Source organism: Pseudophryne corroboree, chromosome 3 (assembly GCF_028390025.1).
Source record: "Pseudophryne corroboree isolate aPseCor3 chromosome 3, aPseCor3.hap2, whole genome shotgun sequence".
Lineage (NCBI taxonomy): Eukaryota > Metazoa > Chordata > Amphibia > Anura > Myobatrachidae > Pseudophryne > Pseudophryne corroboree.
Window position 1 is genome coordinate 126,639,678 of NC_086446.1, and position 22,616 is coordinate 126,662,293.

The window sequence follows — 22,616 nt, forward strand, 5'->3', positions numbered from 1 at the left end:
AAACCTACAGCACCTTGTATTCACAGGTGGTCTCCCATTAAAGTACTAACCAGGCCCAACACTGCTTAGCTCCCAAGATCAGATGAGATTGGGCATATCCAATGTGGTGTGGCTGTAGATGAGTTTTGTGGTTTCTGTTAGAACTTTTCTACTTCTAGCTACTGGTTCATAAATGAATACATTTGAAAATGGAATGCATCAACAGTATGGTGTTGGCAGTATGAAAATACCTACAGCTCCTTGTATTCCCAGGTGGTCTCCCATCCAAGTACTAACCAGGCCCAACACTGCTTAACTTCCAAGATCAGATGAGATTGGGCGTATCCAGTATGGTGTGGCTGTAGATGGGCTTTGTGGTTTCTGTTAGAACTTTTCTACTTCTAAGTACTGGTACATAAATGAATAAATTTGAAAATGGAATGCATCAACAGAACGGTGTTGGCAGTATAAAAATACCTACAGCACCTTGTATTCCCAGGTGGTCTCCCATCCAAGTACTAAACAGGCCTAACACTGCTTAGCTTCTCAAGATCAGATGAGATTGGGCGTATCCAGTGTGGTGTGGCTGTAGATGAGCTTTACAGTTTCTGTTAGAACTTTTCTACATCTAGCTACTAGTTCATAAATGAATAAATTTGAAAATGGAATGCATCAACAGAACGGTGTTGGCAGTATAAAAATACCTACAGCATCTTGTATTCCCAGGTGGTCTCCCATCCAAGTACTAACCAGGCCCAACACTGCTTAGCTTACAAGATCAGATGAGATTGTGCGTATCCAGTGCGGTGCGGCTGTAGATGAGCTTTGTGGTTTCTGTTATAATTTTTCTTCTGCTAACTACTGGAACATAAATGAATAAGTTTGAAAATGGAATGCATCAACAGAACGGAGTTAGCAGTATAAAAATACCTACAGCACCTTGTATTCCCAGGTGGTTTCCCATCCAAGTACTAACCAGGCCCAACACTGCTTAGCTTCCAAGATCAGATGAGATTGGGCGTATCCAGTGTGGTGTGGCTGTAGATGAGCTTTATGGTTTCTGTTAGAACTTTTCTACTTCTAACTACTGGTACATAAATGAATAAGTTTGAAAATGGAATGCATCAACATAACGGTGTTGGCAGTATAAAAATACCTACATCACCTTGTATTCCCAGGTGGTCTCCCATCCAAGTACTAAACAGGCCCAACACTGCTTAGCTTCCAAGATCAGATGAGATTGGGCGTATCCAGTGTGGTGTGGCTGTAGATGAGCTTTGTGGTTTCTGTTAGAACTTTTCTATTTCTAGCTACTGGTTCATAAATGAATAAATTTGAAAATGGCATGCATCAACAGAACGGTGTTGGCAGTATAAAAATACCTACAGCACCTTGTATTCCCAGGTGGTCTCCCATACAAGTACTAACCAGGCCCAACACTGTTTAGCTTACAAGATCAGATGAGATTGGGCGTATCCAGTGTGGTTTGGCTGTAGATGAGCTGTGTGATTTCTGTTAGAACTTTTCTACTTCTAACTACTGGTACATAAATGAATACGTTTGAAAATGGAATGCATCAACAGAACGGTGTTGGCAGTTTAAAAATACCTACAGCATCTTGTATTCCCAGGTGGTCTACCACCCAAGTACTAACAAGGCCCAACACTGCTTAGCTTCCAAGATCAGATGAGATTGGGCGTATCCAGTGTGGTTTGGCTGCAGATTAGTTTTGTGGTTTCTGTTAGAACTTTTCTACTTCTAACTACTGGTACATAAATGAATAAGTTTGAAAATGGAATGCATCAACAGAACGGTGTTGGCAGTATAAAAATACCTACAGCACCTTGTATTCCCAGGTGGTCTCCCATCCAAGCACTAACCAGGCCCAACACTGCTTAGCTTCGAAGATTAGATGAGATTGGGCGTATCCAGTGTGGTGTGGCTGTAGATGAGCTTCATGGTTTCTGTTAGAACTTTTCTACTTCTAACTACTGGTACATAAATGAATCTGTTTGAAAATGGAATGCATCAACAGAACGATGTTGGCAGTATAAAAAAACCTACAGCACCTTGTATTCACAGGTGGTCTCCCATTAAAGTACTAACCAGGCCCAACACTGCTTAGCTCCCAAGATCAGATGAGATTGGGCATATCCAATGTGGTGTGGCTGTAGATGAGTTTTGTGGTTTCTGTTAGAACTTTTCTACTTCTAGCTACTGGTTCATAAATGAATACATTTGAAAATGGAATGCATCAACAGTATGGTGTTGGCAGTATGAAAATACCTACAGCTCCTTGTATTCCCAGGTGGTCTCCCATCCAAGTACTAACCAGGCCCAACACTGCTTAACTTCCAAGATCAGATGAGATTGGGCGTATCCAGTATGGTGTGGCTGTAGATGACCTTTGTGGTTTCTGTTAGAACTTTTCTACTTCTAAGTACTGGTACATAAATGAATAAGTTTGAAAATGGAATGCATCAATAGAACGGTGTTGGCAGTATAAAAATACCTACAGCACCTTGTATTCCCAGGTGGTCTCCCATCCAAATACTTACCAGGCCCAACACTGCATATCTTCCAAGATCAGATGAGATTGGGCGTATCCAGTGTGGTGTGGCTGTAGATGAGCTTTGTGGTTTCTGTTAGAACTTTTCTACTTCTAACTACTGGTACATAAATGAATAAGTTTGAAAATGGAATGCATCAACATAACGGTGTTGGCAGTATAAAAATACCTACAGCACCTTGTATTCCCAGGTGGTCTCCCATTAAAGTACTAACCAGGCCCAACACTGCTTAGCTCCCAAGATCAGATGAGATTGGGCATATCCAGTGTGGTGTGGCTGTAGATGAGCTTTGTGGTTTCTGTTAGAACTTTTCTTCTTCTAACTACTGGTACATAAATGAATAAGTTTGAAAATGGAATGCATCAACAGAACGAAGTTGGCAGTATAAAAATACCTACAGCACCTTGTATTCCCAGTTGGTTTCCCATCCAAGTACTAACCAGGCCCAATACTGCTTAGCTCCCAAGATCAGATTAGATTGGGTGTATCCAGTGTTGAGTGGCTGTAGATGAGCTTTGTGGTTTCTGTTAGAACTTTTCTACTTCTAACTAGTGGTACATAAATGAATAACTTTGAAAATGGAATGCATCAACAGAACGGTGTTAGCAGTATAAAAATACCTACTGCACCTTGTATTCACAGGTGGTTTACCACCAAGTATTAACCAGGCTCAACACTGCTTAGCTTCCAAGATCAGATGAGATTGGGCGTATCCAGTGTGGTGTGGCTGTAGATGAGCTTTATGGTTTCTGTTAGAACTTTTCTACTTCTAACTACTGGTACATAAATGAATCTGTTTGAAAATGGAATGCATCAACAGAACGATGTTGGCAGTATAAAAAAACCTACAGCACCTTGTATTCACAGGTGGTCTCCCATTAAAGTACTAACCAGGCCCAACACTGCTTAGCTCCCAAGATCAGATGAGATTGGGCATATCCAATGTGGTGTGGCTGTAGATGAGTTTTGTGGTTTCTGTTAGAACTTTTCTACTTCTAGCTACTGGTTCATAAATGAATACATTTGAAAATGGAATGCATCAACAGTATGGTGTTGGCAGTATGAAAATACCTACAGCTCCTTGTATTCCCAGGTGGTCTCCCATCCAAGTACTAACCAGGCCCAACACTGCTTAACTTCCAAGATCAGATGAGATTGGGTGTATCCAGTGTAGTGTGGCTGTAGATGGGCTTTGTGGTTTCTGTTAGAACTTTTCTACTACTAAGTACTGGTACATAAATGAATAAATTTGAAAATGGAATGCATCAACAGAACGATGTTGGCAGTATAAAAAAACCTACAGCATCTTGTATTCCCAGGTGGTCTACCACCCAAGTACTAACCAGGTTCAACACTGCTTAGCTTCCAAGATCAGATGAGATTGGGCATATCCAGTGCGGTATGGCTGCAGATGAGCTTTGTGGTTTCTGTTAGAACTTTTCTACTTCTAACTACTGGTACATAAATGAAAAAGTTTGAAAATAGAATGCATCAACAGAACGGTGTTGGCAGTATAAAAATACCTACAGCACCTTGTATTCCTAGGTGGTCTCCCATCCAAGTACTAACCAGGCCCAACACTACTTAGCTTCCAAGATCAGATGAGATTGGGTGCATCCAGTGTTGTGTGGCTGTAGATGAGCTTTGTGGTTTCTGTTAGAACTTTTCTACTTCTAACTACTGGTAAATAAATGAAAAAGTTTGAAAATGGAATGCATCAACAGAACGGTGTTGGCAGTATAAAAATACCTACAGCATCTTGTATTCCCAGGTGGTCTAGCACCCAAGTACTAACCAGGCCCAACACTGCTTAGCTTCCAAGATCAGATGAGATTGGGCGTATCCAGTGTGGTTTGGCTGTAGATTATCTTTGTGGTTTCTGTAAGAACCTTAATACTTCAAACTACTGGTACATAAATGAATAAGTTTGAAAATGGAATGCATGAACAGAACGGTGTTGGCAGTATAAAAATACCTACAGCACCTTGTATTCCCAGGTGGTCTACCATCCAAATACTAACCAGGCCCAACACTGCTTAACTTCCAAGATCAGATGAGATTGGGCGTATCAAGTGTGGTGTGGCTGTAGATGAGCTTTATGGTTTCTGTTAGAACTTTTCTACTTCTAGCTACTGGTTCATAAATGAATAAATTTGAAAATGGAATGCATCAACAGAACGGTGTTGGCAGTATAAAAATACCTACAGCACCTTGAATTCCCAGGTGGTCTCCCATCCAAGTACTTACCAGGCCCAACACTGCTTAGCTTACAAGATCAGATGAGATTGGGCGTATCCAGTGTGGTGTTGCTGTAGGTGAGTTTTGTGGTTTCTGTTAGAACTTTTCTTCTTCTATCTACTGGTACATAAATGAATAAGTTTGAAAATGGAATGCATCAATAGAACGGTGTTGGCAGTATAAAAAATACCCACAGCACCTTGTATTTCCATGTGGTCTCTCATCCAAGAACTAACCAGGCCCAACACTGATTAGCTTCCAAAATCAGATGAGATTGGGCATATCCACTGTGTAGTGGCTGTAGATGAGCTTTATGGTTTCTGTTAGAACTTTTCTACTTCTAACTACTGTTACATAAATGAAAAAGTTTGAAAATGGAATGCATCAACAGAACGGTGTTGGCAGTATAAAAATACCTACAGCACCTTGTATTCCCAGGTGGTCTCCCATCCAAGTACTAACCAGACCCAACACTGCTTAGCTTATAGAATCAGATGAGATTGGGCGTATACAGTGCGGTGTGGCTGTAGATGAGCTTTGTGGATTCTGTTAGAACTTTTCTTCTTCTAACAACTGGTACATAAATGAATAAGTTTGAAAATGGAATGCATCAACAGTACGGTGTTAGCAGTATGAAAATACCTACAGCTCCTTGTATTCCCAGGTGGTCTCCCACCCAAGTACTAACCAGGCACAACACTGCTTAGCTTCCAAGATCAGATGAGATTGGGCGTATCCAGTGTGGTGTGGCTGTAGATGAGCTTTGTGGTTTCTGTTAGAACTTTTCTACTTCTAACTACTGGTACATAAGTGAATCTGTTTGAAAATGGAATGCATCAACAGAACGGTGTTGGCAATATAAAAATACCTAAAGCTCCTTGTATTCCCAGGTGGTCTCCCATCCAAATACTAATCAGGCCCAACACTGCTTAGCTTCCAAGATAAGATGAGATTGGGCGTATCCAGTGTTGCGTGGCTGTAGATGAACTTTGTGGTTTCTGTTAGAACTTTTCTACTTCTGACTACTGGTAAATAAATGAAAAAGTTTGAAAATGGAATGCATCAACAGAACAGTGTTGGCAGTATGAAAATACCTACAGCATCTTGTATTCCCAGGTGGTCTACCACCCAAGTACTAAACAGACTCAACACTGCTTAGCTTCCAAGATCAAATGAGATTGGGCATATCCAGTGCGGTATGGCTGCAGATGAGCTTTGTGGTTTCTGTTAGAACTTTTCTACTTCTAACTACTGGTACATAAATGAATAAGTTTGAAAATGGAATGCATCAACAGTATGGTGTTGGCAGTATGAAAATACCTAGAGCTCCTTGTATTCCCAGGTGGTCTCCCATCCAAGTATTAACCAGGCCCAACACTGCTTAACTTCCAAGATCAAATGAGATTGGGCGTATCCAGTGTGGTGTAACTGTAGATGAGCTTTGTGGTTTCTGTTAGAACTTTTCTACTTCTAACTACTGGTACATAAATGAATAAGTTTGAAAATGGAATGCATCAACAGAACGGTGTTGGCAGTATAAAAATACCTACAGCACCATGTATTCCCAGGTGGTCTCCCTTCCAAGTACTAACCAGACCCAACACTGCTTAGCTTCCAAGATCAGATGAGATTGGGCGTATCCAGTGTGGTGTGGCTGTAGATGAGCTGTGTGGTTTCTGTTAGAACTTTTCTACTTCTAGCTACTGGTTCATAAATGAATAATTTTGAAAATGGAATGCATCAACAGAACGGTGTTGGCAGTATAATAATACCTACTGCACCTTGTATTCACAGGTGGTCTACCACCCAAGTACTAACCAGGCTCAACACTGCTTAGCTTCCAAGATCAGATGAGATTGGGCGTATCCAGTGTGGTGTGGCTGTAGATGAGCTTTGTGGTTTCTGTTAGAACTTTTCTTCTGCTAACTACTGGAACATAAATGAATAATTTTGAAAATGGAATGCATCAACAGAACGGTGTTGGCAGTATAAAAATACCTACTGCACCTTGTATTCACAGGTGGTCTACCACCCAAGTACTAACCAGGCTCAACACTGCTTAGCTTACAAGATCAGATGAGATTGGGCGTATCCAGTGTGGTGTGGCTGTAGATGAGCAAATGGTTTCTGTTAGAACTTTTCTTCTACTAACTACTGGAACATAAATGAATAATTTTGAAAATGGAATGCATCAACAGAACGGTGTTGGCAGTATAAAAATACCTACTGCACCTTGTATTCACAGGTGATCTCCCACCCAAGTACTAACCAGGCCCAACACTGCTTAGCTTCCAAGATCAGATGAGATTGGGCGTATCCAGTGTGGTTTGACTGTAGATGAGCTTTGTTGTTTCTGTTAGAACTTTTCTACTTCTAACTACTGGTTCATAAATGAATAAGTTTGAAAATGGAATGCATCAACAGAACGGTGTTGTCAGTATAAAAATACCTACAGCACCTTGTATTCCCAGGTTGTCTCCCATCCAAGTACTAACCAGGCCCCACACTGCTTAGCTTCCAAGATCAAATGAGATTGGGCGTATCAATTGTGGTGTGGCTGTAGATGAGCTTTATGGTTTCTGTTAGAACTTTTCTACTTCTAACTACTGGTACATAAATGAATAAGTTTGAAAATGGAATGCAACAACAGAACGGTGTTGGCAGTATAAAAATACCTACAGCACCTTGTATTCCCAGGTGGTCTCCCATCCAAATACTACCCAGGCCCAACACTGCATAGCTTCCAGGATCAGATGAGATTGGGCGTATCAAGTGTAGTGTGGCTGCAGATGAGCTTTATGGTTTCTGTTAGAACTTTTCTTCTTCTAACTACTGGTACATAAATGAATAAGTTTGAAAATGGAATGCATCAACAGAACGGAGTTGGCAGTATAAAAATACCTACAGCACCTTGTATTCCCAGGTGGTTTCCCATCCAAGTACTAACCAGGCCCAACACTGCTTAGCTTCCAAGATCAGATGAGATTGGGCGTATCCAGTGTGGTGTGGCTGCAGATGAGCTTTGTGGTTTCTGTTAGAACTTTTCTACTTCTAACTACTGGTACATAAATTAATAAGTTTGAAAATGAAATGCATCAACAGAACGGTGTTGGCAGTATAAAAATACCTACTGCACCTTGTATTCCCAGGTGGTCTACCTCCCAAGTACTAACCAGGCTCAACACTGCTTAGCTTCCAAGATCAGATGAGATTGGGCATATCCAGTGTGGTGTGGCTGCAGATGAGCTTTGTGGTTTCTGTTAGAACTTTTCTACTTCTAACTACTGGTACATAAATGAATACGTTTGAAAATGGAATGCATCAATAGAACGGTGTTGGCAGTATGAAAATACCTACAGCTTCTTGTATTCCCAGGTGATCTCCCACCTAAGTACTAACCAGGCCCAACACTGCTTAGCTTCCAAGATCAGATGAGATTGGGCGTATCCAGTGTGGTGTGGCTGTAGATAAGCTTTGTGGTTTCTGTTAGAACTTTTCTACTTCTAACTACTGGTACATAAATGAATCTGTTTGAAAATGGAATGCATCAACAGAACGGTGTTGGCAGTATAAAAATACCTAAAGCACCTTGTATTCCCAGGTGGTCTCCCATCCAAGTACTAACCAGGCCCAACACTGCTTAGCTTCCAAGACCAGAGCAGATTTGGCATATCCAGTGCTGCGTGGCTGTAGATGAGCTTTGTGGATTCTGTTAGAACTTTTCTACTTCATACTACTGGTAAATAAATGAAAAAGTTTGAAAATGGAATGCATCAACAGAACGGTGTTGGCAGTATAAAAATACCTACAGCATCTTGTATTCCCAGGTGGTCTACCACCCAAGTACTAACCAGGCCCAACACTGCTTAGCTTCCAAGATCAGATGAGATTGGGCAAATCCGGTATGGTTTGACTGTAGATGAGCTTTGTTGTTTCTGTTAGAACTTTTCTACTTCTAACTACTGGTTCATAAATGAATAAGTTTGAAAATGGAATGCATCAACAGAACGGTGTTATCAGTATAAAAATACCAACAGCACCTTGTATTCCCAGGTGGTCTCCCATCCAAGTACTAACCAGGCCCAACACTGCTTAGCTTCCAAGATAAAATGAGATTGGGCGTATCAATTGCGGTGTTGCTGTCTATGAGCTTTATGGTTTCTGTTAGAACTTTTCTACTTCTAACTACTGGTACATAAATGAATAAGTTTGAAAATGGAATGCAACAACAGAACGGAGTTGGCAGTATAAAAATACCTACAACACCTTGTATTCCCAGGTGGTTTCCCATCCAAGTACTAACCAGACCCAACACTGCTTAGCTTCCAAGATCAGATGAGATTGGGCGTATCCAGTGTGGTGTGGCTGCAGATGAGCTTTGTGGTTTCTGTTAGAACTTTTCTACTTCTAACTTCTGGTACATAAATGAATAAGTTTGAAAATGGAATGCATCAACAGAACTGTGTTGGCAGTATAAAAATACCTACTGCACCTTGTATTCCCAGGTGGTCTACCACCCAAGTACTAACCAGGCTCAACACTGCTTAGCTTCCAAGATCGGATGAGATTGGGCGTATCCAGTGTGGTTTGGCTGTAGATGAGCTTTGTTGTTTCTGTTAGAACTTTTCTACTTCTAACTACTGGTACATAAATGAATAAGTTTGAAAATGGAATGCATCAACAGAACGGTGTTGGCAGTATAAAAATACCTACAGCACCTTGTATTCCCAGGTGGTCTCCCATCCAAATACTAACCAGGCCCAACACTGCTTAGCTTCCAAGATCAGATGAGATTGGGCGTATCAAGTGTGGTGTGGCTGTAGATGAGCTTTATGGTTTCTGTTAGAACTTTTCTACTTCTAAAACTGGTACATAAATGAATAAGTTTGAAAATGGAATGCATCAACAGAACGGAGTTGGCATTATAAAAATACCTACAGCATCTTGTATTCCCAGGTGGTTTCCCATCCAAGTACTAACCAGGCACAACACTGCTTAGCTTCCAAGATCAGATGAGATTGGGCGTATCCAGTGTGGTGTGGCTGCAGATGAGCTTTGTGGTTTCTGTTGAACTTTTCTTCTTCTAAAACTGGTACATAAATGAATAAGTTTGAAAATGAAATGCTTCAACAGAACGGAGTTGGCAGTTTAAAAATACCTACAGCACCTTGTATTCCCAGGTGGTCTCCTGTCAAAGTCAGAAAAATATCTCTACACACACTGCCATATTTGCACCTTATACTGGTCCGCGCTGCGCATGCGTACGCTCTCCCGTACGTGCACATACTCACAGTCGCGGGCACCCGCAGGCGCACGGTATGCGTATTTACGGTAGAGTTTATGTGATCGTAGCGTGCGACTCAATCGTTACATATTTTCAGTAATAATGTATTTTGTAGATCATGGTCCCTTTGATAGATTCTGAAAGTTTAGTTAACATAGCATGTTCCTGAACAGAGAGATCCCTCTTTGTATTGTACGAAGGGTCTAACAGGGGTCATACAGTGGTGTTTGGTACCCATCGGAAGAGTATTTAAATAGCAATATTCCGGTGTTGGTTTGGAGCGGATTAATCGCTCATGCGAATAGTTATGGACATAAGAAGTTTATGTCCATTTACTATTATTTGTTCTTATTTAGTCATGCGGCGGGAAACTCAGTATCCCACCCACCTGAACAGTTGGAAACAGTCACAGCCCACCTGTATGAATCAACCTATGACCTTTTGTTATAATGCGAAGCCGAATTCCTGTGTCCAATGAACAATGAGATTGTAGGGACCATTGAATTGTATTGTGTGTGGGGCATAAATAGGCAGGCCGACCGTATCCAGTTCTCTCTCTTCAACGGTTCTCATTGCTGATAATCGGGAGCTGGATATCGAGGCGCATGCGATCGTTTCCCCTTGTGCGTAAGTGTTTCTCCGCAACCATATTGATCTTCTTGTTATTATGAGCCATTTCTCTCTCTCTTCTCTTTCTCTCTTATTTTCCCTTAGGTAGTAATTGTATTGTATTTCCTGTGTAGTTATCTGGTTAGGTAGTCTATGTTATATTGTAGTGTATGATTTGTATTTGTATTAATTCTTTTGCAAGTATATCATTCAAAATATATATATCTTAGGCGTTGGACCCTAAGCCCAGGTATCTGTGTATTTCTTATAGTGTCTAGTATTCTCAGAGCGTCGGTGACGCTCAAACACTTTTAAGTTAATAAGGTTACACTAGGTTGCATCTACACCCTATCTCTACACTAAGGTTTTACAGCATATTACATTGTTTCTGGTTTAGATATAAAGGTTTAAAATGGTGAGCGTCAGCGCCGCTCGTGATCTCCTCGTGGTCTTGAGCGTCCGCTACGCTGATAGCGTAGCATTACGGTAGTCACTCACCTATAAGTGTGCCCGATACCAACAGCGTATTCTCGTGAGCGTCTGTATCGCTCGAGCAGCCCGCTCCCGATACAGCGTCCGTTACGCTATAGTGAACCATTACGTTAGTCAGCAGCCAATAGCGTGCCTGCCTGTGATCTCTTGGCCGTGAGCGAACGTGACGCTTGAGCGTCTCGACTACGGCTAAGCGATTGTTATGCAACGAGCGTACCCTTACGGTACTTCATACGTAAATAGCGTACAGTGTTCTTAGACCTCACAAAGGGTTTTTATATACGATAAATATTCAGCTTTATCAATTGGCGGCTCGCCCGTCCTTCACATATCTGCACTAGGTAGATACAGCAGACATTATCCATCAGCAAAGGGCGGGAGGTTATATTCCTCGTAGTGCTGTCGGGATAAGCGTCTGCTTCTCTTAGTAAAGGGTGCTGAAGGAATCCGGGACCGGAGGTAAGAACAAAACGATAGTCTCTTTTAAAACTGTTTATTTTTTCTGTCTTGCGTACACACGCACGCACATATATATCTGCATTTCTTTTTCATTTGTGTATTTTCGTATATCACTCTTCTGTTTGCCTTTTTATAATTGATAAACGTGCTGAGAGAGATTTGCCGCTATTTCAATAGTTTGAGTAAAGGTAATATAGTTAAAGTGTAGACAAACACAGCTGTGCCCGAGAGACAAGGAGGTCAGTGTGGTGCGCGGTAGATGATCGAGGATCATCTACATTGATAAACGTATAAGTTGTGTTACGGTGGATCTTTGCTTTGCGTACACGTGTCTCTAACAAAAGACTGAGACTTGTGTACGCAATCCAAGGGCCGACGCACGCAGCGTATATTACGCAACGGAGCGTACGGGTACGCCCACGTAACTCAAACCACAAGTGTTATTTTTAGAAGGCGATAAATAGCGCAACGCGGTAAATAACGCAAGGCGATAAATAGCACAAATTGATTTCAGTTTTTCCAAAACTTAGTTTAAATACCTTACTTTACTGTAACGCCTCTGGGGAGAGCTATCAGACTACGGGAAATTATTTTTCTGATCAGAAAACTATAAGAATGATAGTGGGTTGAAAACGGTATGAGTGTATTGAATCCCGCTTTGTGGACTTTGTGATCTATGTGATAAAACGGTATTGAATTCCGCTTTGTGGACTTTGTGATCTGTGTGATCTTTGGTGGAACGTGATGAGCACGGTCTGAGTGAAAACGTGCAACAGAGTGTGATAAAGTTTTCGTTGTATTACGCTCTGGCTGTTTTGGAGCACAGTAGGGAGACTCCAATGATCCTACCATTTATGGGCAACAAGTGTCTATAAGTGGTACGATTGGACCGCACGGTTGTATGTGTGACCAATAACGCAACGTGATATGAGGTCGTATATCCATGCGTAAATCTTGCCCTCATACGTGTTGTAGGGAGCACATGCAAGCGTGATTTGTGTAAAGAAAAAGGAAGGAAATTTTCTCAGGAAAATCTCTAGAGATAGGGCCTGCAACGGCTACACGTGTCTGCTAGAAGGCGGACCGGAGATACTCGGAGCAGAAGAAGTTCAGTGGAAGAGCTTTAAGGATTTCCAACGTAAATTTCTGTGTTTGGTGCATTTTAGGAAGTTTTCCTGTGTAAGGTCCACAATGGCAGCCAAGTGCACAACACAGAGACGTTCAGCAGTCAGGATTCAGACTCCAGAGGCTTGCAGACCCCGAGGGTCTGCTCGGTTAGTAATGTGGGGGAAATATGGTCCCCACACTGAGACCTTTTGTGATGAATGGACACGAATGACTGCGGGGGATAAGGCACCATTTCCCGGGATAGGTAGTTTTGACACAGAGGTGTTGCATAATTTAAGGCAGAGGATCTGTCTCATAAAATTCTGGAAACAACGAGTTAAACATTATGATTGTTTGCAGTTATGGCAACAGGAAAGTGAAATGCAAAGAAATGTAACTTACACACCTAACTTTCATCTTGAGAGGAGAGACATGGCAATGGAGAGGATTGTGGTTGCGGAGAAAAGCACAAGGGTGAACAATAAAAACGCTCTTAGCAACTGTAGTATAGATGATAAGAATAAGTGTAATAAATGTAACAATGATAATTGTAATGCTGTTGAATGTACAACTATTAACCCATGCAAGTCGCACCCCATGTTAAACTTTCCTCAGGAACAACAACAAGAAAGTGAGCCCAGCACAATGTCGGAGCCTTTTCCAGAAGCCATCACACAAGACATCCAGGTGGACGCGACCAAATCGGTAAAGACTGTAATCAAACCCCCTAACGGAGGGTCAGGTGAGGTCGTGTCCACAGGTACGTATGGTATTATACATCACGCACAAACAAATGTACCTTATATCGTAGAATCAATTCAGAATGACGTTACTGGACTTAATCCTGTCAGGGTAATTGCAGTACCAAATGGGAAAACTGACTCTTCAGGAGTCACTCCCGTCAGGAACATCGCCATGTACTGCCCCTTTTCCCGGACAGAATTAAGAACAATTCTGTCTGAATTTCCTGATCCCAGGAAAGATTTAGTTGCTTGTCAGAAATACATTAGAGTGCTAGGAAACACTGCAGAGCCAAATAACAAAGATTGGAGGACAGTTTTGAGGACATGTTTACCCCCCCGATGTTGATTCATTGAAATTTATCGCTGATTGTAAACTAGATGAGGAAGTGCCACTAACAGATGAGTATAACCAAGATAATGTAAAAAGAATTAATCTGCAGTTGAAAGAATATTTCCCTACAGTAGTAAAGTGGAATAAAATCTTTACAATAAAACAAAAAGAAGGTGAATCCGCATCAGAGTATTTTCACCGGGCTCTGCAGGATATGGCTAGGTACACGGGTATAGATGACATTGACACTAACGTACACCACAGAGAGGTAGCTGTGTCTGTATTAATGGACAGCTTAAAAGACACACTAAAAATCAGGGTACAAACCTCCATACCTCACTGGAGAGGCATCTCGGTGGCTGCATTAAGAGAGTCCGCTATCGAGCATGACCGCAATATCCAAAGAACCAGGGAAGCGCAGGGAGAACGGTTGATGGCGATGAGCATCCGAGCGTTTGAGGAGGCATCAAATCAACCAGGACCTCAGGTCATTGACACTTGGAGGAAACCAAGGATTTTTTACAATTGTAGAAGAGAAGGGCATTATGCCAGCAACTGTAATAACCCACATAAAGTCAGACCCCCTAGACCAAGAAATGAGCAAAGTTATAACACACAAAATTATAATCAGGGATCATATAGAAAAAAATTTGGCCCACACCCATAATGTGCAGTCAGGAAAGGTGATCATTAGGACTGATGGTAAGCCTGAGGTTATAGTTAATAAATTGGGAGGTCATTCCCTGAAGACACAGGAATGACCGGGTGAAACGTTGTAAATGTATCTGTGAAATGTTTCTTTTTCTCTCTCCCCATCTCTGACGATTATTGGTAGGATTCAAACATTGCATATATACTTGGTCTTTGCAGAAGTCTACCAAACCCCAGCATGACCTATCCGCATCAATGTATTCTGGCCAGATACAGACAATGGAATATGGAAGTGCTGGGGGGAGGGACTGCGCAAAGAAACCATTGGACATGTAGATATGACAGCCTGATGATCTGACAATGTTTTGAAATGTTTGGAAAAAAAAATGTTTTTTTTTTCTCTCTTTTCCTATTGATGGCTATTGTTGATTTAAGTAATATACACATGCACATAAATTGTTCTCTCTCTTTGTTTTTTTTTTTTGCTGTTGTTGTTTTCTCTCTCTTCTCACTCATGCTTTCATGTTTTAAAGATGGTATGTCACCCATCAGTTAGACAAGTGGTAATGCAAGATTTTTGCTCCTTACAGAAAGATCGCTGGTTTGGAGGGAATATTGCATCACCAGAATGTTCGTTTGGAAGACTGAGAGACAGCACCTTTGAGAAGACAGCAGAACAAGAAGCACAACAAGACGAGAGAACTAATTATCGTAACAAGTTTCTCTCCCCCTCAAACTGATTTTCTGTACCCCCATTACAAATTTCTTCTTTTCTCCTCCTGTAAGATGGACTTGCCCCAAGAGACTGTGATCTGGATTTTCCTGTTGACCATGATGTTGACCAGAGCAGTCTGTTCCGGCGAGAGTACCAGAGAGGTCGAGAAAGGATCCAGAAAGATCCCGATGACTGAGACAGAGGTGTAAATTTCCAATAACAACCCAATCACCAAGCAAAGGCGAGTACCGGAAACGATCTAACAGCCATGTTATTTGTAAACATTTTTCTTTTAAGGATTGTTAGCTGAAGAAAACTGTATCTGTCGGCTCTGTAACAATGTCATTGAGGATGGGTGCATAAAGAAATGCCAATCCAGTTTTAATATCCACATGAACAGGCATCCCTTGAGTGACTATCACTCTTTAGTGGGTAGTGTGTTAAATCAGACAGATTGTTGGGTATGCTCTCAAGTACCTCAGGGTCATAGCAAATCAGGGCTAGTACCATTTCCTTTAACGATAGGGGAGGTACTTGAGTTAAATGGTGGGAGACCGGTGGACCGGAGGTTTAATATCTCCAGTCCTCCTAGTTTAAAGCTCCACCAATACCACGTGGATAGGTCACTATTATGTTTCAACATCTCCAATCCCCGAAAGCCAGGAAATTGGGAAGTGTCATGGAGCAACCAAACCATGACCTTTTCGCATAGAGCAGATAGAATGCCTACAGATACAGAGCTTGTACGCCACATAGCCAGTAGAGGAAAATCTTTCCGGTATAGGTACACCTTAGGAAATAGAATTACGAGAGTTGGAGAAGTATCACCAGGATACTGTGCACATATCGTACAACCTGATACGTGTACTAAGCAGATGGAAGAATTAGGGTCAGGAGATTTCACATGGAAGGTGTGTAATATGGTTATGTCCTACTCCGTCCCATATGTTCTCCCCGATGATGCATATTTCATATGCGGGAGAAAGGCGTACAAGTGGCTTGCCCCAAACTCTGAAGGATTGTGTTATATTGGAAAAGTATTGCCTGAAGTAATGACTGTGTCACATGACAAAATGAAAGACATACACCGTGGTGCCCAAGCTCCTTATACTCACACCCATTACGAGCACGTTGTTAAAAGGCACCTGATAGAGAAGACAGAGCATCCGGCCTCTGATCTGATAAGTGAATCCACCGGGATTCAATTCTTAATCGCGTTAGATTTCACCCGCACCGCTAGAGGAGTGCTGAATTATAAATACATATCGGCGCTCGCAAATTTGTTAGATAATATCACTGAAATGTATGATGACACGTTTAGATATACTGGAAGGGAACTTCAAGCTTATAAAACAGAACTGGTGCAGCATAGAATGGTTCTTAATTACCTCACAGCAGTGACAGGCGGATATTGTGTTACATTGGCAACACAGTATGGCGTGAAGTGTTGCACGTATATCACGAATAGCACCGAGGATCCGGTCGAGGTCATAGACCAAAAGATGGACGATATTCTCCAATTGAAGTGGGAATTTCGCCGAAAACACAATCTCACTCTTGCTGCTGTAGGTAATGAGCTGACTGGTTGGGTGTCATGGTTGAACCCGCGAAATTGGTTCTCCGGTTTAGGAGACTGGGCTCAAGGAGTCATAATGGATGTTGGGAAGTTTCTCCTATGTATCTTAGGTGTTGTCATATCGATTGGATTGATATTTAGATGCGGTCAGGCTTTAATGAAGTGCAAACATCGTACAAGGGTAATGAGTTTAAGGAGTGAGGAAACTGTAATTCCAATGGACTTGATTTACGACCCAAATGTAGAAACAATGATGTGATGAAAATGCGATTTCTACGGTCCGTTTCTTTCACCTGTTTTTCCGTTTTCTCCAAGGTAACAAGACCCACTTGGACGAGGAATTTGATGAGCCTATATACAGACAACAGAGGGATTAAAGAAGAACTTTGACAACCTGATACACAGATTTTTGATGAACTATGCCATGGATCCCCAGTTTCCCTAGAAATTTTAAAATTACGCTAGCCCAACACTTTTGTAAATCTATGGACATTGACAGCTTTGCTCGCACCTTATAAGCAAAAGCACAAAGAAGACTGCAATCAACAGACACCAAACAAGACCTCAATCGACGAATGTTCATTTACCTGACATAGAATACCACCGCATTTACCGTAATTATGTCTTTTCTTCATTTCTTCAACCCTCAGGTAATGACACACATAGTCGATAGGGAATACAGGCACAGATATCAGCAATCACATATCTCCCCCATTCATGTATCATCAACTAAAATGTGCTCCCCCATTTTGTTACAACCAAAGCCGGAAAGAGCTCGGTAAAGTTTGACAGCCCATCCACAGACCCGTACCGCGGGATAAGAAGGAATTCACATGTATACTTCGCAATACCTCGAAGCTTGATTTAAAACACGTACGGCACGATGATACATGACCCCCAAGCACGGATTCATACACACATGCTTCTGCTATCTCACTAGGTCATACCCTTTTCCTACCTTCTCCTCTCCTCCCCTACCCAACCATGGAAATTAATTAACCCTTGACATATATTTTTCTCCTTTTGAAATGTTTTAGAAGGTGGCAGTTATTATTGACTGCCAAAGGGTGGACTGTCAAAGTCAGAAAAATATCTCTACACACACTGCCATATTTGCACATCATACTGGTCCGCGCTGCGCATGCGTACGCTCTCCCGTACGTGCACATACTCACAGTCGCGGGCACCCGCAGGCGCACGGTATGCGTATTTACGGTAGAGTTTATGTGATCGTAGCGTGCGACTCAATCGTTACATATTTTCAGTAATAATGTATTTTGTAGATCATGGTCCCTTTGATAGATTCTGAAAGTTTAGTTAACATAGCATGTTCCTGAACAGAGAGATCCCTCTTTGTATTGTACGAAGGGTCTAACAGGGGTCATACAGTGGTGTTTGGTACCCATCGGAAGAGTATTTAAATAGCAATATTCCGGTGTTGGTTTGGAGCGGATTAATCGCTCATGCGAATAGTTATGGACATAAGAAGTTTATGTCCATTTACTATTATTTGTTCTTATTTAGTCATGCGGCGGGAAACTCAGTATCCCACCCACCTGAACAGTTGGAAACAGTCACAGCCCACCTGTATGAATCAACCTATGACCTTTTGTTATAATGCGAAGCCGAATTCCTGTGTCCAATGAACAATGAGATTGTAGGGACCATTGAATTGTATTGTGTGTGGGGCATAAATAGGCAGGCCGACCGTATCCAGTTCTCTCTCTTCAACGGTTCTCATTGCTGATAATCGGGAGCTGGATATCGAGGCGCATGCGATCGTTTCCCCTTGTGCGTAAGTGTTTCTCCGCAACCATATTGATCTTCTTGTTATTATGAGCCATTTCTCTCTCTCTTCTCTTTCTCTCTTATTTTCCCTTAGGTAGTAATTGTATTGTATTTCCTGTGTAGTTATCTGGTTAGGTAGTCTATGTTATATTGTAGTGTATGATTTGTATTTGTATTAATTCTTTTGCAAGTATATCATTCAAAATATATATATCTTAGGCGTTGGACCCTAAGCCCAGGTATCTGTGTATTTATTATAGTGTCTAGTATTCTCAGAGCGTCGGTGACGCTCAAACAGCTTTTAAGTTAATAAGGTTACACTAGGTTGCATCTACACCCTATCTCTACACTAAGGTTTTACAGCATATTACATTGTTTCTGGTTTAGATATAAAGGTTTAAAATGGTGAGCGTCAGCGCCGCTCGTGATCTCCTCGTGGTCTTGAGCGTCCGCTACGCTGATAGCATAGCATTACGGTAGTCACTCACCTATAAGTGTGCCCGATACCAACAGCGTATTCTCGTGAGCGTCTGTATCGCTCGAGCAGCCCGCTCCCGATACAGCGTCCGTTACGCTATAGTGAACCATTACGTTAGTCAGCAGCCAATAGCGTGCCTGCCTGTGATCTCTTGGCCGTGAGCGAACGTGACGCTTGAGCGTCTCGACTACGGCTAAGCGATTGTTACGCAACGAGCGTACCCTTACGGTACTTCATACGTAAATAGCGTACAGTGTTCTTAGACCTCACAAAGGGTTTTTATATACGATAAATATTCAGCTTTATCATCCCATCCAAGTACTAACCAGGCTCAACACTGCTTAGTTTCCAAGATCAAATGAGATTGGACGTTTCCAGTGTGGTGTGGCTATATATGAGCTTTGTAGTTTCTGTTAGAACTTTTCTACTTCTAGCTACTGGTTCATAAATGAATAAATTTGAAAATGGAATGCATCAACAGAACGGAGTTGGCAGTATAAAAATACCTACAGCACCTTGTATTCCCAGGTGGTCTCCCATCCAAATACTAACCAGGCCCAATACTGCTTAGCTTCCAAGATCAGATGAGATTGGGCGTATCAAGTGTGGTGTGGCTGTAGATGAGCTTTATGGTTTCTGTTAGAACTTTTCTACTTCTAAAACTGGTACATAAATGAATAAGTTTGAAAATGGAATGCATCAACAGAACGGAGTTGGCATTATAAAAATACCTACAGCACCTTGTATTCCAAGGTGGTTTCCCATCCAAGTACTAACCAGGCACAACACTGCTTAGCTTCCAAGATCAGATGAGATTGGGTGTATCCAGTGTGGTGTGGCTGCAGATGAGCTTTGTGGTTTCTGTTGAACTTTTCTTCTTCTAACTACTGGTACATAAATGAATAAGTTTGAAAATGGAATGCATCAACAGAACGGTGTTGGCAGTATAAAAATACCTACTGCACCTTGTATTCCCAGGTGGTCTACCACCCAAGTACTAACCAGGCTCAACACTGCTTAGCTTCCAAGATCAGATGAGATTGGGCGTATCCAGTGTGGTGTGGCTGCAAATGAGCTTTGTGGTTTCTTTTACAACTTTTCTTCTTCTAACTACTGGTACATAAATGAATAAGTTTGAAAATGGAATGCATCAACAGTATGGTGTTGGCAGTATGAAAATACCTACAGCTCCTTGCATTCCCAGGTGGTCTTCCATCCGAGAACTAACCAGGCCCAACACTGCTTAACTTCCAAGATCAGATGAGATAGGGCTTATCCAGTGTGGTGTGGCTGTAGATGAGCTTTGAGGTTTCTGTTAGAACTTTTCTACTACTAAGTACTGGTACATAAATGAATAAGTTTGAAAATGGAATGCATCAACAGAACGGTGTTGGCAGTATAAAAATACCTACAGCACCTTGTATTCCCAGGTGGTCTCCCATCCAAGTACTAACCAGGCCCAACACTGCTTAGCTTCCAAGATCAGATGAGATTGGGTTCATCCAGTGTTGTGTGGCTGTAGATGAGCTTTGTGGTTTCTGTTAGAACTTTTCTACTTCTAACTACTGGTAAATAAATGAAAAAGTTTGAAAATGGAATGCATCAACAGAACGGTGTTGGCAGTATAAAAATACCTACAGCATCTTGTATTCCCAGGTGGTCTACCACCCAAGTACTAACCAGGCCCAACACTGCTTAACTTCCAAGATCAGATGAGATAGGGCTTATCCAGTGTTGTGTGGCTGTAGATGAGTTTTGTTGTTTCTGTTAGAACTTTTCTACTTCTAAAACTGGTACATAAATGAATAAGTTTGAAAATGGAATGCATCAACAGAACGGAGTTGGCAGTATAAAAATACCTACAGCACCTTGTATTCCCAGGTGGTTTCCCATCCAAGTACTAACCAGGCACAACACTGCTTAGCTTCCAAGATCAGATGAGATTGGGCATATCCAGTGTGGTGTGGCTGCAGATGAGCTTTGTGGTTTCTGTTGAACTTTTCTACTTCTAACTACTGGTACATAAATGAATAAGTTTGAAAATGGAATGCATCAACAGTATGGTGTTGGCAGTATGAAAATACCTACAGCTCCTTGTATTCCCAGGTGGTCTCCCATCCAAGTACTAACCAGGCCCAACACTGCTTAACTTCCAAGATCAGATGAAATAGGACTTATCCAGTGTGGTGTGGCTGTAGATAAGCTTTGCGGCTTCTCTTAGAACTTTTCTATAACTAAGTACTGGTACATAAATGAATAAGTTTGAAAATGGAATGCATCAACAGAACGGTGTTGGCAGTATAAAAATACCTACAGCACCTTGTATTCCCAGGTGGTCTCCCATCCAAGTACTAACCAGGCCCAACACTGCTTAGCTTCCAAGATCAGATGAGATTGGGTGCATCCTGTGTTGTGTGGCTGTAGATGAGCTTTGTGGTTTCTGTTAGAACTTTTCTACTTCTAACTACTGGTAAATAAATGAAAAAGTTTGAAAATGGAATGCATCAACAGAACGGTGTTGGCAGTATAAAAATACCTACAGCATCTTGTATTCCCAGGTGGTCTACCACCCAAGTACTAACCAGGCACAACTCTGCTTAGCTTCCAAGATCAGATGAGAGTGGGCAAATCCAGTATGGTTTGACTGTAGATGAGCTTTGTGGTTTCTGTTAGAACTTTTCTACTTCTAACTACTGGTTCATAAATGAATAAGTTTGAAAATGGAATGCAACAACAGAACGGTGCTGTCAGTATAAAAATACCTACAGCACCTTGTATTCCCAGGTGGTCTCCCATCAAAGTACTAACCAGGCCCAACACTGCTTAGCGTCCAAGATCAAATTAGATTGGGCGTATCCAGTGTGATGTGGCTGTAGATGAGCTTTGTAGTTTCTATTAGAACTTTTCTACTTCTAACTACTGGTTCATAAATTAATAAGTTTGAAAATGGAATGCATCAACAGAACGGTGTTGTCAGTATAAAAAAACCTACAGCACCTTGTATTGCAGGTGGTCTCCCATTAAAGTACTAACCAGGCCCAACACTGCTTAGCTCCCAAGATCAGATGAGATTGGGCGTATCCAGTGTGGTGTGGCTGTAGATGAGCTTTGTGGTTTCTGTTAGAACTTTTCTACTTCTAGCTACTGGTTCATAAATGAATAAATTTGAAAATGGAATGCATCAACAGAACGGTGTTGGCAGTATAAAAATACCTACAGCACCTTGTATTCCCAGGTGGTCTCCCATACAAGTACTAACCAGGCCCAACACTGCTTAGCTTACAAGATCAGATGAGATTGGGCGTATCCAGTGTGGTTTGGCTGTAGATGAGCTTTGTGATTTACTGTTAGAACTTTTCTACTTCTAACTACTGGTACATAAATGAATAAGTTTGAAAATGAAATGCTTCAACAGAACGGAGTTGGCAGTTTAAAAATACCTACAGCACCTTGTATTCCCAGGTGGTCTCCCATCCAAGTACTAACCAGGCTCAACACTGCTTAGTTTCCAAGATCAAATGAGATTGGACGTTTCCAGTGTGGTGTGGCTATAGATGAGCTTTGTAGTTTCTGTTAGAACTTTTCTACTTCTAGCT

General features: G+C 41.6%; 15 non-coding genes and 41 pseudogenes across 15 annotated transcripts; all 56 read right to left on the minus strand.

Annotated features, from left to right (window-relative positions):
* Window position 1: 1 nt before the first annotated feature.
* LOC134890604 (5S ribosomal RNA) lies at window positions 2–120 on the minus strand (annotated as a pseudogene).
* Window positions 121–227: 107 nt separating this feature from the next.
* On the minus strand, window positions 228–346 carry LOC135065991 (5S ribosomal RNA). The gene has a single exon (XR_010252254.1). It is a non-coding gene; the product is annotated as a 5S ribosomal RNA (ribosomal RNA).
* A 107-nt stretch (window positions 347–453) lies between these two features.
* Window positions 454–573, minus strand: LOC134891591 (5S ribosomal RNA; annotated as a pseudogene).
* Window positions 574–680: 107 nt separating this feature from the next.
* LOC134889344 (5S ribosomal RNA) lies at window positions 681–799 on the minus strand (annotated as a pseudogene).
* A 107-nt stretch (window positions 800–906) lies between these two features.
* On the minus strand, window positions 907–1,025 carry LOC135061724 (5S ribosomal RNA). Its single transcript, XR_010248097.1, has one exon. It is a non-coding gene; the product is annotated as a 5S ribosomal RNA (ribosomal RNA).
* A 107-nt stretch (window positions 1,026–1,132) lies between these two features.
* LOC135069006 (5S ribosomal RNA) lies at window positions 1,133–1,251 on the minus strand. Its single transcript, XR_010255197.1, has one exon. It is a non-coding gene; the product is annotated as a 5S ribosomal RNA (ribosomal RNA).
* A 107-nt stretch (window positions 1,252–1,358) lies between these two features.
* LOC134888985 (5S ribosomal RNA) lies at window positions 1,359–1,477 on the minus strand (annotated as a pseudogene).
* Window positions 1,478–1,584: 107 nt separating this feature from the next.
* Window positions 1,585–1,703, minus strand: LOC134886028 (5S ribosomal RNA). The gene has a single exon (XR_010170125.1). It is a non-coding gene; the product is annotated as a 5S ribosomal RNA (ribosomal RNA).
* Window positions 1,704–1,810: 107 nt separating this feature from the next.
* On the minus strand, window positions 1,811–1,929 carry LOC134894012 (5S ribosomal RNA; annotated as a pseudogene).
* Window positions 1,930–2,036: 107 nt separating this feature from the next.
* On the minus strand, window positions 2,037–2,155 carry LOC134890605 (5S ribosomal RNA; annotated as a pseudogene).
* A 107-nt stretch (window positions 2,156–2,262) lies between these two features.
* LOC135065993 (5S ribosomal RNA) lies at window positions 2,263–2,381 on the minus strand. Its single transcript, XR_010252256.1, has one exon. It is a non-coding gene; the product is annotated as a 5S ribosomal RNA (ribosomal RNA).
* Window positions 2,382–2,488: 107 nt separating this feature from the next.
* LOC134890347 (5S ribosomal RNA) lies at window positions 2,489–2,607 on the minus strand (annotated as a pseudogene).
* Window positions 2,608–2,714: 107 nt separating this feature from the next.
* LOC134886178 (5S ribosomal RNA) lies at window positions 2,715–2,833 on the minus strand. Its single transcript, XR_010170269.1, has one exon. It is a non-coding gene; the product is annotated as a 5S ribosomal RNA (ribosomal RNA).
* A 107-nt stretch (window positions 2,834–2,940) lies between these two features.
* On the minus strand, window positions 2,941–3,059 carry LOC134896892 (5S ribosomal RNA; annotated as a pseudogene).
* Window positions 3,060–3,166: 107 nt separating this feature from the next.
* On the minus strand, window positions 3,167–3,284 carry LOC134897444 (5S ribosomal RNA; annotated as a pseudogene).
* A 107-nt stretch (window positions 3,285–3,391) lies between these two features.
* LOC134890606 (5S ribosomal RNA) lies at window positions 3,392–3,510 on the minus strand (annotated as a pseudogene).
* Window positions 3,511–3,617: 107 nt separating this feature from the next.
* Window positions 3,618–3,736, minus strand: LOC135062728 (5S ribosomal RNA). The gene has a single exon (XR_010249074.1). It is a non-coding gene; the product is annotated as a 5S ribosomal RNA (ribosomal RNA).
* Window positions 3,737–3,843: 107 nt separating this feature from the next.
* On the minus strand, window positions 3,844–3,962 carry LOC134894436 (5S ribosomal RNA; annotated as a pseudogene).
* A 107-nt stretch (window positions 3,963–4,069) lies between these two features.
* LOC134887664 (5S ribosomal RNA) lies at window positions 4,070–4,188 on the minus strand (annotated as a pseudogene).
* A 107-nt stretch (window positions 4,189–4,295) lies between these two features.
* LOC134893956 (5S ribosomal RNA) lies at window positions 4,296–4,414 on the minus strand (annotated as a pseudogene).
* Window positions 4,415–4,521: 107 nt separating this feature from the next.
* LOC134885283 (5S ribosomal RNA) lies at window positions 4,522–4,640 on the minus strand. The gene has a single exon (XR_010169401.1). It is a non-coding gene; the product is annotated as a 5S ribosomal RNA (ribosomal RNA).
* Window positions 4,641–4,747: 107 nt separating this feature from the next.
* Window positions 4,748–4,866, minus strand: LOC134885334 (5S ribosomal RNA). Its single transcript, XR_010169451.1, has one exon. It is a non-coding gene; the product is annotated as a 5S ribosomal RNA (ribosomal RNA).
* Window positions 4,867–5,200: 334 nt separating this feature from the next.
* On the minus strand, window positions 5,201–5,319 carry LOC134896836 (5S ribosomal RNA; annotated as a pseudogene).
* A 107-nt stretch (window positions 5,320–5,426) lies between these two features.
* LOC134888439 (5S ribosomal RNA) lies at window positions 5,427–5,545 on the minus strand (annotated as a pseudogene).
* Window positions 5,546–5,652: 107 nt separating this feature from the next.
* LOC134898060 (5S ribosomal RNA) lies at window positions 5,653–5,771 on the minus strand (annotated as a pseudogene).
* Window positions 5,772–5,878: 107 nt separating this feature from the next.
* On the minus strand, window positions 5,879–5,997 carry LOC134893073 (5S ribosomal RNA; annotated as a pseudogene).
* Window positions 5,998–6,104: 107 nt separating this feature from the next.
* LOC134894234 (5S ribosomal RNA) lies at window positions 6,105–6,223 on the minus strand (annotated as a pseudogene).
* A 107-nt stretch (window positions 6,224–6,330) lies between these two features.
* LOC134884337 (5S ribosomal RNA) lies at window positions 6,331–6,449 on the minus strand. The gene has a single exon (XR_010168488.1). It is a non-coding gene; the product is annotated as a 5S ribosomal RNA (ribosomal RNA).
* A 107-nt stretch (window positions 6,450–6,556) lies between these two features.
* Window positions 6,557–6,675, minus strand: LOC134893955 (5S ribosomal RNA; annotated as a pseudogene).
* Window positions 6,676–6,782: 107 nt separating this feature from the next.
* Window positions 6,783–6,901, minus strand: LOC134896018 (5S ribosomal RNA; annotated as a pseudogene).
* Window positions 6,902–7,007: 106 nt separating this feature from the next.
* On the minus strand, window positions 7,008–7,126 carry LOC134891126 (5S ribosomal RNA; annotated as a pseudogene).
* A 107-nt stretch (window positions 7,127–7,233) lies between these two features.
* Window positions 7,234–7,352, minus strand: LOC134894106 (5S ribosomal RNA; annotated as a pseudogene).
* Window positions 7,353–7,459: 107 nt separating this feature from the next.
* On the minus strand, window positions 7,460–7,578 carry LOC134895797 (5S ribosomal RNA; annotated as a pseudogene).
* Window positions 7,579–7,685: 107 nt separating this feature from the next.
* LOC135066070 (5S ribosomal RNA) lies at window positions 7,686–7,804 on the minus strand. The gene has a single exon (XR_010252329.1). It is a non-coding gene; the product is annotated as a 5S ribosomal RNA (ribosomal RNA).
* Window positions 7,805–7,911: 107 nt separating this feature from the next.
* LOC134895969 (5S ribosomal RNA) lies at window positions 7,912–8,030 on the minus strand (annotated as a pseudogene).
* Window positions 8,031–8,137: 107 nt separating this feature from the next.
* LOC134890754 (5S ribosomal RNA) lies at window positions 8,138–8,256 on the minus strand (annotated as a pseudogene).
* A 333-nt stretch (window positions 8,257–8,589) lies between these two features.
* On the minus strand, window positions 8,590–8,708 carry LOC134895752 (5S ribosomal RNA; annotated as a pseudogene).
* A 107-nt stretch (window positions 8,709–8,815) lies between these two features.
* Window positions 8,816–8,934, minus strand: LOC134896798 (5S ribosomal RNA; annotated as a pseudogene).
* Window positions 8,935–9,041: 107 nt separating this feature from the next.
* Window positions 9,042–9,160, minus strand: LOC134888712 (5S ribosomal RNA; annotated as a pseudogene).
* Window positions 9,161–9,267: 107 nt separating this feature from the next.
* LOC134891734 (5S ribosomal RNA) lies at window positions 9,268–9,386 on the minus strand (annotated as a pseudogene).
* Window positions 9,387–9,493: 107 nt separating this feature from the next.
* Window positions 9,494–9,612, minus strand: LOC135069172 (5S ribosomal RNA). The gene has a single exon (XR_010255360.1). It is a non-coding gene; the product is annotated as a 5S ribosomal RNA (ribosomal RNA).
* Window positions 9,613–9,718: 106 nt separating this feature from the next.
* LOC134893379 (5S ribosomal RNA) lies at window positions 9,719–9,837 on the minus strand (annotated as a pseudogene).
* A 9,686-nt stretch (window positions 9,838–19,523) lies between these two features.
* On the minus strand, window positions 19,524–19,642 carry LOC134889028 (5S ribosomal RNA; annotated as a pseudogene).
* A 106-nt stretch (window positions 19,643–19,748) lies between these two features.
* On the minus strand, window positions 19,749–19,867 carry LOC134890381 (5S ribosomal RNA; annotated as a pseudogene).
* A 106-nt stretch (window positions 19,868–19,973) lies between these two features.
* LOC134894525 (5S ribosomal RNA) lies at window positions 19,974–20,092 on the minus strand (annotated as a pseudogene).
* A 107-nt stretch (window positions 20,093–20,199) lies between these two features.
* LOC134895837 (5S ribosomal RNA) lies at window positions 20,200–20,318 on the minus strand (annotated as a pseudogene).
* A 107-nt stretch (window positions 20,319–20,425) lies between these two features.
* LOC134886123 (5S ribosomal RNA) lies at window positions 20,426–20,544 on the minus strand. The gene has a single exon (XR_010170215.1). It is a non-coding gene; the product is annotated as a 5S ribosomal RNA (ribosomal RNA).
* A 107-nt stretch (window positions 20,545–20,651) lies between these two features.
* On the minus strand, window positions 20,652–20,770 carry LOC134896195 (5S ribosomal RNA; annotated as a pseudogene).
* A 106-nt stretch (window positions 20,771–20,876) lies between these two features.
* LOC134891302 (5S ribosomal RNA) lies at window positions 20,877–20,995 on the minus strand (annotated as a pseudogene).
* A 106-nt stretch (window positions 20,996–21,101) lies between these two features.
* Window positions 21,102–21,220, minus strand: LOC134894263 (5S ribosomal RNA; annotated as a pseudogene).
* A 107-nt stretch (window positions 21,221–21,327) lies between these two features.
* On the minus strand, window positions 21,328–21,446 carry LOC134885304 (5S ribosomal RNA). The gene has a single exon (XR_010169422.1). It is a non-coding gene; the product is annotated as a 5S ribosomal RNA (ribosomal RNA).
* Window positions 21,447–21,553: 107 nt separating this feature from the next.
* On the minus strand, window positions 21,554–21,672 carry LOC134898360 (5S ribosomal RNA; annotated as a pseudogene).
* Window positions 21,673–21,779: 107 nt separating this feature from the next.
* Window positions 21,780–21,898, minus strand: LOC134892239 (5S ribosomal RNA; annotated as a pseudogene).
* Window positions 21,899–22,005: 107 nt separating this feature from the next.
* On the minus strand, window positions 22,006–22,123 carry LOC134894882 (5S ribosomal RNA; annotated as a pseudogene).
* A 107-nt stretch (window positions 22,124–22,230) lies between these two features.
* Window positions 22,231–22,349, minus strand: LOC134886511 (5S ribosomal RNA). Its single transcript, XR_010170591.1, has one exon. It is a non-coding gene; the product is annotated as a 5S ribosomal RNA (ribosomal RNA).
* Window positions 22,350–22,457: 108 nt separating this feature from the next.
* On the minus strand, window positions 22,458–22,576 carry LOC134893556 (5S ribosomal RNA; annotated as a pseudogene).
* Between the last annotated feature and the right edge of the window lie 40 nt (window positions 22,577–22,616).